The sequence below is a fragment of the Protopterus annectens genome, chromosome 8.part0 (genome assembly GCF_019279795.1).
Source record: "Protopterus annectens isolate FY-2018-M chromosome 8.part0, PAN1.0, whole genome shotgun sequence".
NCBI classification, from domain to species: domain Eukaryota; kingdom Metazoa; phylum Chordata; order Ceratodontiformes; family Protopteridae; genus Protopterus; species Protopterus annectens.
In genome coordinates this window covers 1,842,322,448-1,842,337,437 of record NC_056741.1, presented here as the reverse complement: position 1 = coordinate 1,842,337,437, position 14,990 = coordinate 1,842,322,448, and positions in this window count along the sequence as shown.

The window sequence follows — 14,990 nt, the reverse complement described above, 5'->3', positions numbered from 1 at the left end:
TAGGCTTTTCAATCGCAGCTTAAGCACTGGTTTCATTCCAGCAGAAGGGAAAACAGCTACTGTCATCCCTTTGCAGGAAGGGGGTGCATCCATGGACTGGGAACTATAGACCCATTAGCCTAACCAACCTTATCTGCAAGGCCATGGAACAAATCATCATGGTCCTTATTAACAGATATAGGAAATCTCCAAATGCTTGACCCCACCCAGTTTGGCTTTGTCAAGGGGAGATCCTGCCTGTTAAACTTGGTGGACTTCTTTGAGAGAGTCATCAAAACCATAGATGAGGGCAAATCTGTGCATACACCCTACCTAGACTTAGCCAAAGCCTTTTTCACAATCCCCCACTCAGGCATCATTGATAAACTCACCTAGCTGGGCATAATCCCATATATTGTCAGGTGGGTTGCAAACTGTCTCACTGATAGAGCTCATACAGTCAAAATAGGGGATGCCACCTCCTTCAGCAGACCTGTAACCAGCTGTGTCCCACAGGGATTGGTTCTGGGACCCCTACTGTTTGGAATCTACTTCTCCAAAGTTCAGGTTAAAACTAAAGGACTTTGACTAACAACATTTTCTGATGACTGCAAACTGGGAGCGATCAATGAAACCCCTGGCAATGTCAACATCCTGCAAGAAGGTCTTACACAGACTAATGACTGGTGCCAAAGTCATGCACCGGGATTCATGAAGCTTGCACCAGGCGCAGGCATAGCGTAGGCGGTATAACGCCAAATATGGCCACCGAGCGATTCAGGTATGATCCAATTCCATGTGCACTACCAGTGTACGCCAGATCTGCGCAGCTCTCAGCTCAGGTATGCTAATCACCCCATGAGCAGTACTGCAGCATGCAAATGAAGGTACATAGCGATTCATGAAGTGGCGTAGGCGTAGCATAAGCCTACAGAAATGTAAACCAAAAAATATGGTTTGCATTTTGCCAAACAGAACATCGGAGCCATGAAAGTGGACCAGACTCATGTATTACAAAGTTAACAAATGCCAATGGCTAAATATACAGCCAATGGCATAAGAAAAGATGCACACCACATACAAAATAACATTTAATGTCAAGGCCACAGTAACGCAAAGTACAACCGCAGGGCATGTGTGCGCAAACAGGAACACAAGGAAAATATATAAAAATGTCATAAAATTGCAATATAACACAAATCATGATTTCACCATAATAGTCAATGGTATGCATGCTACACCACAACCAAGCTGCAAGGGTTGCTAAGGGTCTGTGACAGTGTTCGGCACGGTAACTATGAATTAGTAGTCAATGCCATGCAAATGAGGCAAGTAATAGTGAATCGCAAACGTCCCGCCGGCCTAAGGATGTACCATACGGCGCAGCGCTACAACACCGAGGAGTGGTCTGGAGGAATATATGACATCAGCAATGGGGTGTGCCACCGTAGCTGTAAGCACATTGGAGCAATGCAAATCCGGGCTGCCCATTGCTAAGCAAAGCCGCAGGACAGGGGTGTGGATGTAGGTATAGCTTTGCTTAGCTGAGAGCACACATGGTGCCCGAAAGCGCATGTGTACGTGGATGAAAATATGCCCGAAACCCGGTAAGCGGACACACGCACCGTGCACCACAGCTCAAAAAGGAAGTTTAGGGGAAGACAATAAAGAAATGCCGCAGTAGGGTAACTGGAGTACAACTGAGCAATTAACACCTATTAACTCACAGTGGGCCATTGATGGCAACTAACAAGGCTGCTAGCAGCAACCTGCAGAACAGGATAGGGGAGGTGTCGGATTGCAAAGGAAAGAGAATTGCAACTGCAAAGCAAAGCAAACCTGCAGTAGATCGGCTATAGAACACATTTCGCAAGACAATCCTAGTTCAGGAAAGTGCAAAACAAGAAAGCAGGCTACTGGATGCATGCCAGACAATGGGAGGGGAATCGTTAAGAAAAGTTAAGGCAAGGGCAAGAGGTAATCCACGGCAGCTAAGTGTAATTCAACAGCAAAGGCACCACAATAGCAGTACCTGTGGTAAAACACATAAGATACCCTGCAGCTCCGATTGTACATACACACCCTATGACATCATCAGTGTTCAAAGCACAATAGTATAAAGTGTGAAGGCACCTCACACACACTTGTGTATTCCCAAACACTGCACCATCAGTGTAAACAGACGGGGAAGTTTTACAATGTACTTGTTGGGAGCTGCCATAGCTGTGATTCATAACCATGTGTTGGAGACTGAAGGTGTTGTGGAGGATGATGCTGACTACCACCTCAGGCCCCAGAGGAGGAAAAGAGTGTTCAGACCAAGGGTAACCTACCAGGGGCTACATGATCTGGAGATAGTAGAGCATTACAGGGTGGACAGGGACATCATACAGCAAATAGTTGAGATGTGCCGGCCACGCCTGAGATCCAGAAACAACAGAGGGGAACCCATCCCAGTGGACACAAAGGTATGTGTAAGCTTGAGAATACTAGCCACATGTACCTTTCAAAGGCCAACTGGAGATATCATGGGGATCTCACAGGCATCCGCATCCAGGGTAGTCCACCAGTTCCTGGATGCCATGTTACCACATGCCAATGAGCATATATACTTCCCCCGAACTCAGGAGGAGTTGGCCAGCAATATGCGTCTCTTCCACCATGTGGCACACTACCCAGAGGTACTGGGTGCAATAGACTGCACGCACATACATATCAAGTCACCACCCGGTGAGCATGGTAGGCGCTACATAAACCGCAAGGGATACCACAACATCAACTGCCAGGTCGTGTGCAATGCCCAGGGCATTATCACAGATATGTGTGCTGGCAGCCCTGGAAGCTACCATGACTCCCACATCTGGCATGCCTCACAGCTGTATCAGGTATTTGTCAGGGGGGACATCCCATATGGCCACCTTGTGGGGGATGCTGGCTATGCACTGGAGCTGTGGATGATGACTGCCATCAGAAATGCACAAACACCCATGCAAGAATGGCATAATGAGGCACACGCACAAACCAGAATCATCATAGAGCATGTGTTTGGGATGCTGAAATCATGGTTCCGTTGCTTGGACATATCTGGTGGAGCCTTGCAGTACTCTCCAGGCACATGTGCCCACATCTTTATAGTATGTGCCATGCTACATAATATGATCCTGCGGAAACAGCTGCAGCAGGGACATAATGGTGAAGGCCCTCACAGCCCACCACAATTGCCAAGGCCATCACAGGCACAGAAGGATTCAGACAACGAACACCCTGTACCAGCCCCAGTAGGCAGACAGAGGCGTGCCCAATATGCCCACGCCTTGGCAAAGAGGGAACGTATAGCACATGCACTGACAGTGTAGGCTCCTACAGACTGACACACTTCTCCACCTGCACACACAGTAAAATGGATGGCACACACACACGACCACCTGTAAATTGAAATGTATAGGTGGCCTACTGTGTGAATCCTACATAGGCAGCCCTCAACTATTGCACACACAACAGCTATTGGAACAAGGAAAGTCAACACCTGAACAGTAAACGAAGCTAACAGCATATGTTGATACTGTATGTATAGGTTCCTAGGTACATCGGTAGGTACATGCCCAATTGTCAGAGGCCATTCATCAGCCTAGGCAAAATGTGTCTGCTGTCACCACCCCATCGATTAACTAACTGTCCCTCTGTGGAGCAGAGCCAATTGTGGGATCCATGTGTGTAACCACTGTTCCCCACCTACTCTGCATTGATTCCCCGGTGTGTTAATGAGGGCCTCCATATAATGTAATCGGGGATGTAGTGCCAAAGCATGGGGAGTGCCCATGACAGGTATCTGCCACCCCAGCATTCTCCAGTTATGGTTGTGTCAAGGTGTAGCACATTACAGTGTATGGCTCACTGTGACATAGATTCCCAATGCTGGAGCACATCCATTAAACATTACTTGGACATACCATTAATAGGTATCATCCATATGTAAACTAACTGAGTTACACATTTGATTGCAGTATGGAGGAACAGCCATAGTACAGTCCACATACAAAACGCCATAACACTTGTACAAATCCCAGATGACCAAGTGGTAAAGCCACTGACTGTGTCGTGCATTTTCCCGGTTCCACATCCTGCAAGGTCCGTTACGTAATCCCGATGGCACGAATAATGGATGCTGGATGCAGGTCATTAGAGCACATTTAAGCACATGTTAGCGGGTTTATGTGGCGGTAAGTGACGGTAAGCATCGTTTAAACATGACTACATGGATATGCGCAAAACAGGTCTAAGCTTTGCTGAATTTCATGCAAATCACGGTCAAAGATGTCCAGAACAGGTGAAACCAGCATTATTCACCCTTGTACTAATAGTGCCTGCTCTGAGAGGTAAAACAACCACTGCTAGGTGTAGAACACGCAACCATGTACACAATCACCTACCACTAAGCTACCCAAGATGTACAACAGCAGGTGTGTATTGAGACAGGTTAAAACACAAAAGGGCGGAGTTCAGGAAACAGTATACACCGCCATGTACCCAACGAAAGGTGTGTTCACTCTCTCTCTCTCTCTGTATATATATATATATATATATATATATATATATATATATATATATATATATATATATATATATATATATATATATATATAAGGGATAGAATGGGTGATAGAGAGATGTATGTAGATATATATGGATATACATATATCTGCAAATATATAGGCAGGATAACGACATGTATACAACCATGAAGGTACAACTGCCAACTACCAAATGCTTTACATACCGACACGCGTAATCACGAGGCTTAAAGACTGAAAGACCACAGTACCGGAACACTAGAACCGCGAGTAATATTATCACAATGTTAAGGGACATTTAGTTTTTGCTGCTGGTGCTGCGGTCCAGGTAGGTACTGTGTTTAAGTGTGTTTCTGATTGCTGTAGTGTGTGTAAGTGTGTGTTGAGAGTGCAGTGTGTGTTTCCATGGGACTGTAATGTGTGTGTGTGTGTGTGTGTGTGTGTGTGTGTGTGTGTGTGTGTGTGTGTGTGTGTGTGTGTGTGTGTGTTTGCATCGTGTGTCTGTTCGTGCTAACTCGGCGGTAGATTATTACAGTAGGTGTGGTCATAGCTGGCCTTAGGCATATGGTTACCACCTGTCCCACTTTGAGAGGGACAGTCCCTCTTTGGGCAGTTGTGTCCTGACAAAAAATATTAAAAAGGACAAATGTCCTGAGATTGTAGGACATAATTATGTCCCATATATTATGTAATAGTTGCATTAAATAGTTATTCCTGTATCTAAAATACGTAAATATTACAAGAAACATAATAAGCAACTAAAGTGCTACAAGAACAAGGTTTAATTTAGGACAAAAGTAAGTTCTATCCTTTGTACTGACAGTGGGTATGTGTTGGCCTCTAAACCCCAATGTGTGTCCTGCAAATGTTCCACTATGGCCATTTGAAAAGGTGGCAACCCAAGCCAAAGAGGTTCAGTAACCAACACAACTGCAATGAGTGCAAATATCTGTGACAGAAATACACAAGACAGCTTTCATGTAGCAACATTTCATTACATATCGATGTATTTCCGGAGGGATTGAAGGATCAGCATCACCTTCATGCTTTATAGGAACCAATTAACAATAGTTTAATGAATAAGCCTGCAATAACCATAGTATTAGTCTACTAAATGATAGGTCTTCAATTAGGGAAGGAGCCCCCACACACATACGGAATATGTATAAATGCAGTCCCCACAAACCTTTATCTACTATGTACACCCACCTACATCTCCCCCACACCTGAAACAATTGCAATACAGACTGTAATAACATCACAAACATCCACTCACTCAATGACATCTGCAGAAGTGTTAACATACCTTGTGAGAGACACACTTGTAATGGCGCCATGTGAAATCATTGCTGTTGTACAATGGAACAGATGCCGATGGTACAGGTTTTGTTTGCAATAGTCTCCTATCAGACGATTGAGATAACAGCTACACTCACATGTAGAACTACATACTCTAGCTGTCATAATCCACGGGGGACATGAATTCAAAATATCTGTGTCTCTCCATATAGCAGTTGCAATTCATCACAATAAAACACATCCAGACCGTCTTCCTCGAAGGTAGGGAAAAGAGACAATGCCCAAGTGGAGTATTCAATTATACCCCACTGTTGCCATGTAATTGGCCAGTGGAGTAGCTGCACAGTTGATGTGCATGTAATAATTTACTCCGGAACACCAGTTGGTGGCAGGATACCACATGTTACAGGTATCTACGTATAAAATGATGGCTTGCCATACATTCAAACTGTATGCTCATACCATAGAACCATTTAAACAGGAAAGGGGTAACACAGATATTATCGTAAACTCGGACCACGAAGAAGGTATGTAGAACACTCAGTATGTTAGTGTATGTAGTGCCGGTTCTGTATTAATGAAAGTGTACGCAATGCATACAGTGGGAAAAGGTATTATGTAGTGATGTCTTGTTGAGCATAGTAACGCTTGTAAAACTTGTATGTACTGCTGTGGGCCACAAGGTAAACACCTCATATACCACAAGGGATGCTACATAAGGGTTTTAACATAACAATTCCACTCCAGCCGCTGTCAGTGGTGGGGTTTCTCCAACAAGTACGTGCCATAACAGGGGATAGTATATGTTGATATACTGTAACAGTAGGCATATGTATGAGCGTATAATGAGAATAACATGCCTAAGGTGGTCCTGCTGTGCAATTATGCTTTGCATTATGGGATATTGTTTCAAAAATGTGAAATGTACAGTATTGTAGGTAGATATGTCAAATATTTTACATAGCATTACTGTTATATTATGCAAACATAAGGTATGTCTATTGGAATGTACAATACACAATAACAGGATACATATGGCTTGTAGTCACCAGACAGTGTAACAGCATGATAGCTAATTGAAATGGAAGAGCTACTCAATTATCCATGCACAAAGGACATGTAATAGCTTCATAGGTTCATAGTTAGGTACTATGCTGTCTGGCCAAGTCCATTTGTAAGCCCAACTACAGTATTTTCACTGGCGGCACCTCCCTAGGGTAGTGTCCTGTGCCTGTGAACAGCAGAGCCATTTGTTTCCTGCACCTGTATACAGTACAGCCACTGCAGTGATCCCTGGCATACATGTCTGTTCCCCATCTACCCATCGAGATATCTCATGAAGAGTGCTAGTGAGGGTCCCTGCCTGATGTACATAGGAATCATGTTCCAAAGCATGGTGAGTGTCCGGTTCAGGAATGTATCCCTCCAGCACGTCCTACTCATCGTTGCATTTGGGTACATATCCCAGAGCATGTTGCTCTCAGTGGCTTTTGCTTATGTTGCTTATGTGGAGCATATCCATCAATATTGTTGTGGACATGGGCCTTGTATGTTCAGCAGAGGTCACCTCTGAGTATGCAGTATGCAAATGAGTACAGTTGGGGTTTCTGTAGTTGTGCTGCATACGTCATCCTTTGGAGATGAGTAATTCTGTTGGTGTGTTAATGTTGTGGTATTTAAAGCCGTTGCTGTTTCATAAGGTACACCCCAAATGGGGTGTTGTACCCTTGAACGTGTTTCATAAGTCAGGAGTATAGAGATACAATGGCTGCCTTTGTTCCGGCTACAAACCCATTACAGATTAGGGTGGCCACGTAGAAGGATATCCACGCCACCTTGGCAATATGGTTATCAAAGGAGTGGATGCTTTCTGCGTGTGTACTAAGATCCCTTATAATGTCTTATGTATGTAAGGGACTACCACCTATGTGATAGTCAGTGGGTGATTGGTGTAATCCATAGGGGATGTCTTTGCACCTTGTGGCATGCAGCTTCAGGCCATGTTATCGGCACCAGGTATCCGTTACAGTGACACCCTTATGGAGGGTGTCTGTATCAGCTGGTGAATCAATCATGGCTCCTAGTTTGCAGTCATCTGGAAACCTATTCAGGAAAAGTCCTTCTGTGATAGCCTGTACCTCAGGGAAGCATATACCGAACATGAGGGGCCCTATGACTGAGGACTGCGGTACGCCAATTGTAACTGATGTACAGTAGGAACTACGATATGCTACCCTCACTGTGTGTGTCCTGTCCGTGAGCCACTTTGCATAACATCTCGAGATGTAGGGGTCGATGTGCAGGTGGATGTGTATATTGACAATACCAGAATGGGGAACGGTGTTGAAAGCCAATGAGAGGACAAGGTAGGCTGTGTGGACCTCCTTACCATCATCTACTACCTTGGTAACTGTCTCAAATGACTCCATCAGGTGTAGGAGCCATGGTCTGGCCCTAACAAATCCAACCTGGGTGGTATCAAAGCTTTGGAGGCCACCAATGTCTCTGTGAATGACTTCCATGATGATGTTCTCCATAGCCTTGCAGAACAGTCTAGTCAGGCGTATAGGGCAATAGTTCCTCTGGTCCATTGTGGCACCACCTTTGTGGAGTGTGATAACTGTTGCTGTGTGCCATTCAGGGTCCACAATGCCTGATACAAGGCTATTAGTGAATTTGGTGCCCAAGTGGGGAGCCATGTCATTCTGAGGTTTGTGTAAATTGCAGCCTGGGATGTTGGACGGTCACATGGATTCTGTGTTCCAGGCTTTAGAGAGTGTAGGTTTGAACTGCGTAGTTGTGACTGCAGGGACTCTGCATTGTTCCTGTATAGATTTGGGCCATTTAGGGTGTGAGAGGGGTGTAAAGTTAGCATTCAACCTATATGCCAGGATGTTGCCAATATCAGTCGGTTCTATAATGTTCCTGCCTAACCGTTGTATGTCAGAGCAGATGTGGGTATTGCCATCGAGAGTAGTGACATACCTCCATAACGCTTTGTGGTAGTCCTTGGAATGTGTCGCAGTAATGTTTACATAGCTAGCTTCAGAGGATGTGATAAGGGATCTCAAGATTTCTACTGAGGCTGATCAGGAAGCTACCCCACTCATGGGATTGTACCCTACTTTGCAACAGTCTCCTCCTTCTGTTGTACATTATGTCCATGGCAGTGGACCCCCAGAGTGGCATCCGTTATCTGGTGGGTACCGTCATGGTTCTGTTTGGGATAGCATGATCCATGCAGTCGTGTAAGTGCTAATGAAGTGCAGTTGTGTATGTTTCAGCATTTGTAACTATATTGTCCATCTGCACGGGTGTCATGACGTTTACTACTGCTGCCATAAGAAGCCTGAAGTTGGCTTTGTAGAAATATTGTACTGTGTTTTCTGTGAAGGGTGTGGTGCCAGGATGTGGATAACAAGGGTGATTAGCATACATTTGGAACTGACCAACGAGGGGATAACCCCAGTTGTGGAACACCAGTCACACATGTTGGTAATGTCCAGGTCTAGGATATTGTTGGCCTTGGTGGTGGTGTGTATAGGTTGATCCAGCCGATTGGAGGTTATGAATCCCCAAAAGTGTTGGCCTAATGTGTCAGTACATGAGTAGGTATCACAGTTAAGTGTGGGGTAGTGTCAGTCTCACATCAGTAGTTCTTGTTTGAACCCTACTTTCCAGTACACCAAGAAATGAGGGCCGTTAACCGTGGGGTATGATGTGGAATCTGTAGCAAGCTACAATTTGTATAGCAGTTCTGGCCACAGTTAGTTGCACTTGGATTACCTCTGATGCATTGTGCTAAGCAACCAGCCTGGGGGTGTGTACATCCTTGTGAAATATGGACATACCTCCGCCGTGGGTGTTCTGGTCCTTGTTACATGACTGAAAGGTGTGGTCTGCGTAATAGCCTGTCAGTGCAGGGGTACTCTCCAGAGCCCAGAAGTAGGTCCCAGTCACTGCAGAGATATCAAAGTGGTCCATTATAAGGAGTGCCTTGGCTGAGTGCATTTGAGATGAAGATGTCAAGCATTGAGTAACATTACCCTCAGGTTTTGCTTGCCTGTTCCTGTTCTGGTAGTGATTATGTTATTTGAAATGTGTCTAAAACAGACAGTATAGGAGCAGCAAAAGCCTTAGATGTTATCCATAATCCCAGGGCTGACAGGTGCAGGTCATTTGTGCCAAAGCATTGTGTTTTGTCGACCATGTCATTCAAAGCAGACAGATACTGGATACCCTTGGAATGACACCAGAAGCATAGGCAACTGTTGAAGTGAATAATTCAGTTGTTGTACTGTGGTATCAGTCTGGACTAATGCAGAATGCCTCTCAGGGCTTGGGCGATACCTGCCTGGGCTACAAGATCGGAGAGCTATTGCATGTCCCTGTACATGTAGTCCAGGAAGTTACATCTCAGGGCATTCACACTAACATGGAGAATGACAGTCATATTTTACCTGTTGAGGAGTGACCTGAGTGCATAGGTTATGTTGTGGATCCTGTTACCCGACAGCCAGATGAAAGTGACTATCGCCTTGTGTAGCCTGCTGAGTGGGACATCAGTGTGACCGCCTACAGAGTCACCTATGACTAGTGTGTTGGGTATGTTATAACACCCTATTGGCTGTAGTTGATGGGCACACATGAGTCTGTGGGCTATAAGTAATTGGTGTTGTATTCAGTGATGGGGGCTGCCTCTGTTGTCTACACAGAGTAGTATGGAGAGGCTCCGCAAATGTTGTAGTCTTACTATGTGTGGCCTGTGGTGGTGGAGATCTAGTGAGACTATGTGATGAGTGGGGTGTGGTGCAAACGTTTAACATCCCCACATGATTGTCAGGTTCAGTCTGGGTTGGAGAGAGCATTACCTCCAGCATGGCTACATATGTGCATCTCCCACAGGCTGTAGTGTCATATGTTAGGAGGTGAGCATTGACTGTGTACATGAGACAATTGCTATATTGCCTCATGTTGCCCATATTCATCACATAGACAGGCAATAACACTGGTAAGTGACACTTGGACATGCCTGTATATTCAACCATTTCTCACAAGATATGTGAGGTAAGTGTGTACAACAGTTGTTGTACTGTAAGCAAGCTGGAAATGTAAGGACAAACAGTGCTTACTTGTAGGAAATGAGTAGGATTGAGTGCTATAGTAATTAGTAGCTCATGAAGTGCTTACATGTTCTGAACAAGTGCTGAGCATGAATACGCAATACAGATAGGGTGTTGGATAACATAAACTCACTGCCCCCCCAACAGGTACACAATCACATATCCATGAACACTACAGAGCCCCTGTAACCATAACTATGATGGTACAAGGTGCACTTAGGCTGCATGTGACCTGTTCATATCCCTGGTCGTATAATACACATATGGCAAAAAGTTTGCTCTACACATACACTTCCATGTAAAACATAGGTTCATGTCAGTCTGTGAAAACACTAAATGGAGCACATCAACAGTTATCACAACCCACAAAGTGGAGGCGCCACTCATAATGGGAGGCACTGCACTATTACCCTGCTGAGTATGGTCTGAAAGTCTATGAACCTTAATCAACGTAGATGTTGTTAGCAGTACAGATATAGATGACAGTACGGATGAATTCACACTGCATAGCATACCTGTGACAGGTCATAGGACATCATCACCCATACTGTGTTCCACCTACACTCAGTATACTGGATGTACCTTCGTATGTCACAGAAGTGTTCTACCAGTGGTATGTTGACAGAAGCAACACTACAAAAGGTGTCTGAGTGACATGTGCATATCACACCAGTGGCAGCTACAGTAAAACAGGGTTAATGTTTTGTACTCCCCCCTCATTGTAGTCCATACCACACAGACAAATGGGAGGCATCTGCGTATGTAAGTATGTGAATGGCCATGACCTAGGAGCAATAGCTGACTCAGTGTTGTGGACAACATACAGAATGGGCTTTGTGGGTGAGGTGCATGATATATGTGCACAATCTGACAGCTGCTTATTGCATTGTCACTGCTATGTTAATAACCCTGTACCCATTAACTACCACCTAGGCAGCGGTCAACATTATGGACACTGTGTGTAAGGGATGGTGCTGTGCAGTTTACCTCCCAGAGCTAGTGACATCACCAGGCCTATTAGGTAGTCATAAGAGGCAACCCAAATCATGACAGGGTGCCATCCATGAGCATGGAGATCATTGGACAGCCATACTCAGCACTCAAGTGACCAATATCGGATCACATATCACCTTTAAGGGGTATTGGCCATGCTTGGATGGGCGATACCAGCCTTCACAATCCTCATCTCCACTATGCAGCATGCTGCTTACCCTGCATAAAGACATGTGCAACACTGTGATGTTGGATATGCTACACGTACATATCCTGATCTGAAAGACATACATCATGGACAGCCACCTTCCTAGTACAAGGGTCGCCACATGCTGGACAGATCCCTGTGCCATACATGTTACATACTCCTGCCATATCATGCAACCCTGTCCAGCAAAGCTGCACATGTCATCTCTGTCATACATGGTGTGATGACCGCATGTTAGATGTATAATTAACTGTCTGGATCAGTAATGTGGCACTGATTCACCTGTCGGCAGGAAGATGGCTGTCGGATACAGCTAGAAAACCTTACATCATATGCCTATACATGGCCCAGGGCATACACACTACTACATGATCTTGGCCGTAATGCTATAGTTGATAACCATCCCTGCGAATACCATCCGGCTAGCCATTGTCCCATGTGTATCACATGTACAACACAGGCGATATGTGGCAGGATGTTGAACTGCTGTACAGTGCCGTGTAGATGTATATGGCAAAACACATGCATGTAAAGGTTTCCGTGCACATGTCTGCATTGTCACTGCTCATGTCCGTTAAGGCAGTGCATGTGATGATATGTGACATATACACAGCATCAAGGTCAGCAGCATTAATGTGCACACATCCAGGCATGTGCTGATAGGTAAGAACACCAGTACAGGCAAACAGACATGCCCACATCAAGACAGCATTCACATGGAATATGAGCAATGTAATGAGGTGACACACATATGTGGTGATAATATCCAGTCCCCATCGGGTGTTACATGTGTGTGACACAAACATGTCAGTTGTGTCAGTGTCATGACGATTTGCAAAGACAACTGTTCATATGTACTAAATGAAATACACATGTATGTGCAGCTGTATCTCTGTGCATCTCTGAGATGCTGTGACCTGTCTCCATCATTATGTCTTCCAGATAATGCCTCGATCATGACTGCCAGCATATAGCCACTTGGAGGATGATGCCCTCATACCATACCTCCAGGATAACTATGAGCTATTGTTCAGCCATGTGCCACAGCATGACCAGCAGTGTGATGACCTGTAGCAGGAACTTTGCAGGAGGGTTAATGATGTGGGTGGCCATAACCGCACCTACTAGCAGGTGCGCAGACACTGCATGCACCTGATCCGACATGCAAAACAGCATGCCAATGCAATCGCCAGGGAACAAGGTAGAACAGGTGGTGGGCCACCAACCCAGCCCCCACTCACACCTACCGAGGAGCTACTGGCCAGCCTGGGGACCCCATCAGAACAGCATCCACAAACTCTAGCTGCCATCGTGGAGGTGGGTGTCTCCCAACCACCGAGCCTGGAGTTGCCTGGTAAGTCATTACTGCACATATAACTATTATATCCCATTTAGTTGCATGTGTCACTATACAATATGTAATGTAACATCATATGCAAGGTATGTTTACACACATGCCACATACTATAGTATGCTACCCTGTGTATGCACACATGTGCATACTCCATAGTATATGCTATTGCACTGGCGAATGTGTTAACATGCACAGTGCACCCTGTAGCTGTCATACAGTCATGGATAATGATCAAACTGCTGTGTCATCCCTATACAGGTACCTCTGGCGTGCCGCAGAGACAGCAGGCCATTGCAGTTGAGACAGTTATCAGTATCAGGCATGTGAATGCACAGATCTAGTCACCATGTGGCCAGTTAACACATGTACACATAATGTATGGTCCAGTCATGATATACAGGTCACAGCTTTCATCAATCACACTGGCTACCCATGTGTAATATATACAAACCAAATGAAACACCAACATGAAACCACAGTAACTGTCATTGCTAGATGTGTGGACAGCTGTGCATACAATGGTGGAGGTGTTGTTCAATGTAGGAATATGTACTATACATCAGAATAACACATGTGGGGTACGCAAACAGTACTACACAGTGAGCTGGGATATGGGCAGCCCACATGATTCACCATTGTGGAATATGCCCCTGCAATGAGTGCAGACATTGTGATGTGCCATCTGACATGTCCCAGACATGTAGTGGTCCGGCTGCAACATTGTCTCACTATCCCATAAAACATTCCCCAGATACCAAACATATAACCCTTTGTCTGCATAACCCTGTGGACAGTGGAGTATCTGAGATATATGGGTGTATGTCATATGGGACAACACAGACATGTGAGATAGATGGCCATCACAAACATTTGGCCAACACATGTTCACACATGGCCATGGAGGATGGCCAGAGACATGTAATAACACACAGTAGATGTGATGTGTATGTGTGTACACCCTGTTGCACATTGTCTACACATGGTCCAACTATAGCTTTTGTTGAATGGTTATATAGTAGATGTGGAGCACTGGACATCCTAATAGCCTGTGCACAGCTTGTGGAGGTGTCAATTAATTCGACCACATAAGATGTGTTGAACATCATGACTGTATCACAGCATGAGAGTAGTCATCTGTACAGCTTCCACATACATACACAGACACCACATCAGGCCAGAGATACCGTACATTTCCCTTGCTGCTGTTGAACATCACTGTCAGCCATGCACCTCATGTGTGTGGTACATAAATGTCATGTGGGACATGATGTATTGACAAGTCTGCCATGTGTGGACACGGTTGCCAAGCAGCCAAGAAATGTTAGCAGTTGTGCAGGGGTGTCATCCGTATGTCTTCCGGTGACCTGTCACACATGACACAACATGGTTTAGTGTGTATACACTTCAGGGACGTGGGTCACAATCCACAGTATTTATGTATTGTGTATGCACGCAGTCATGGC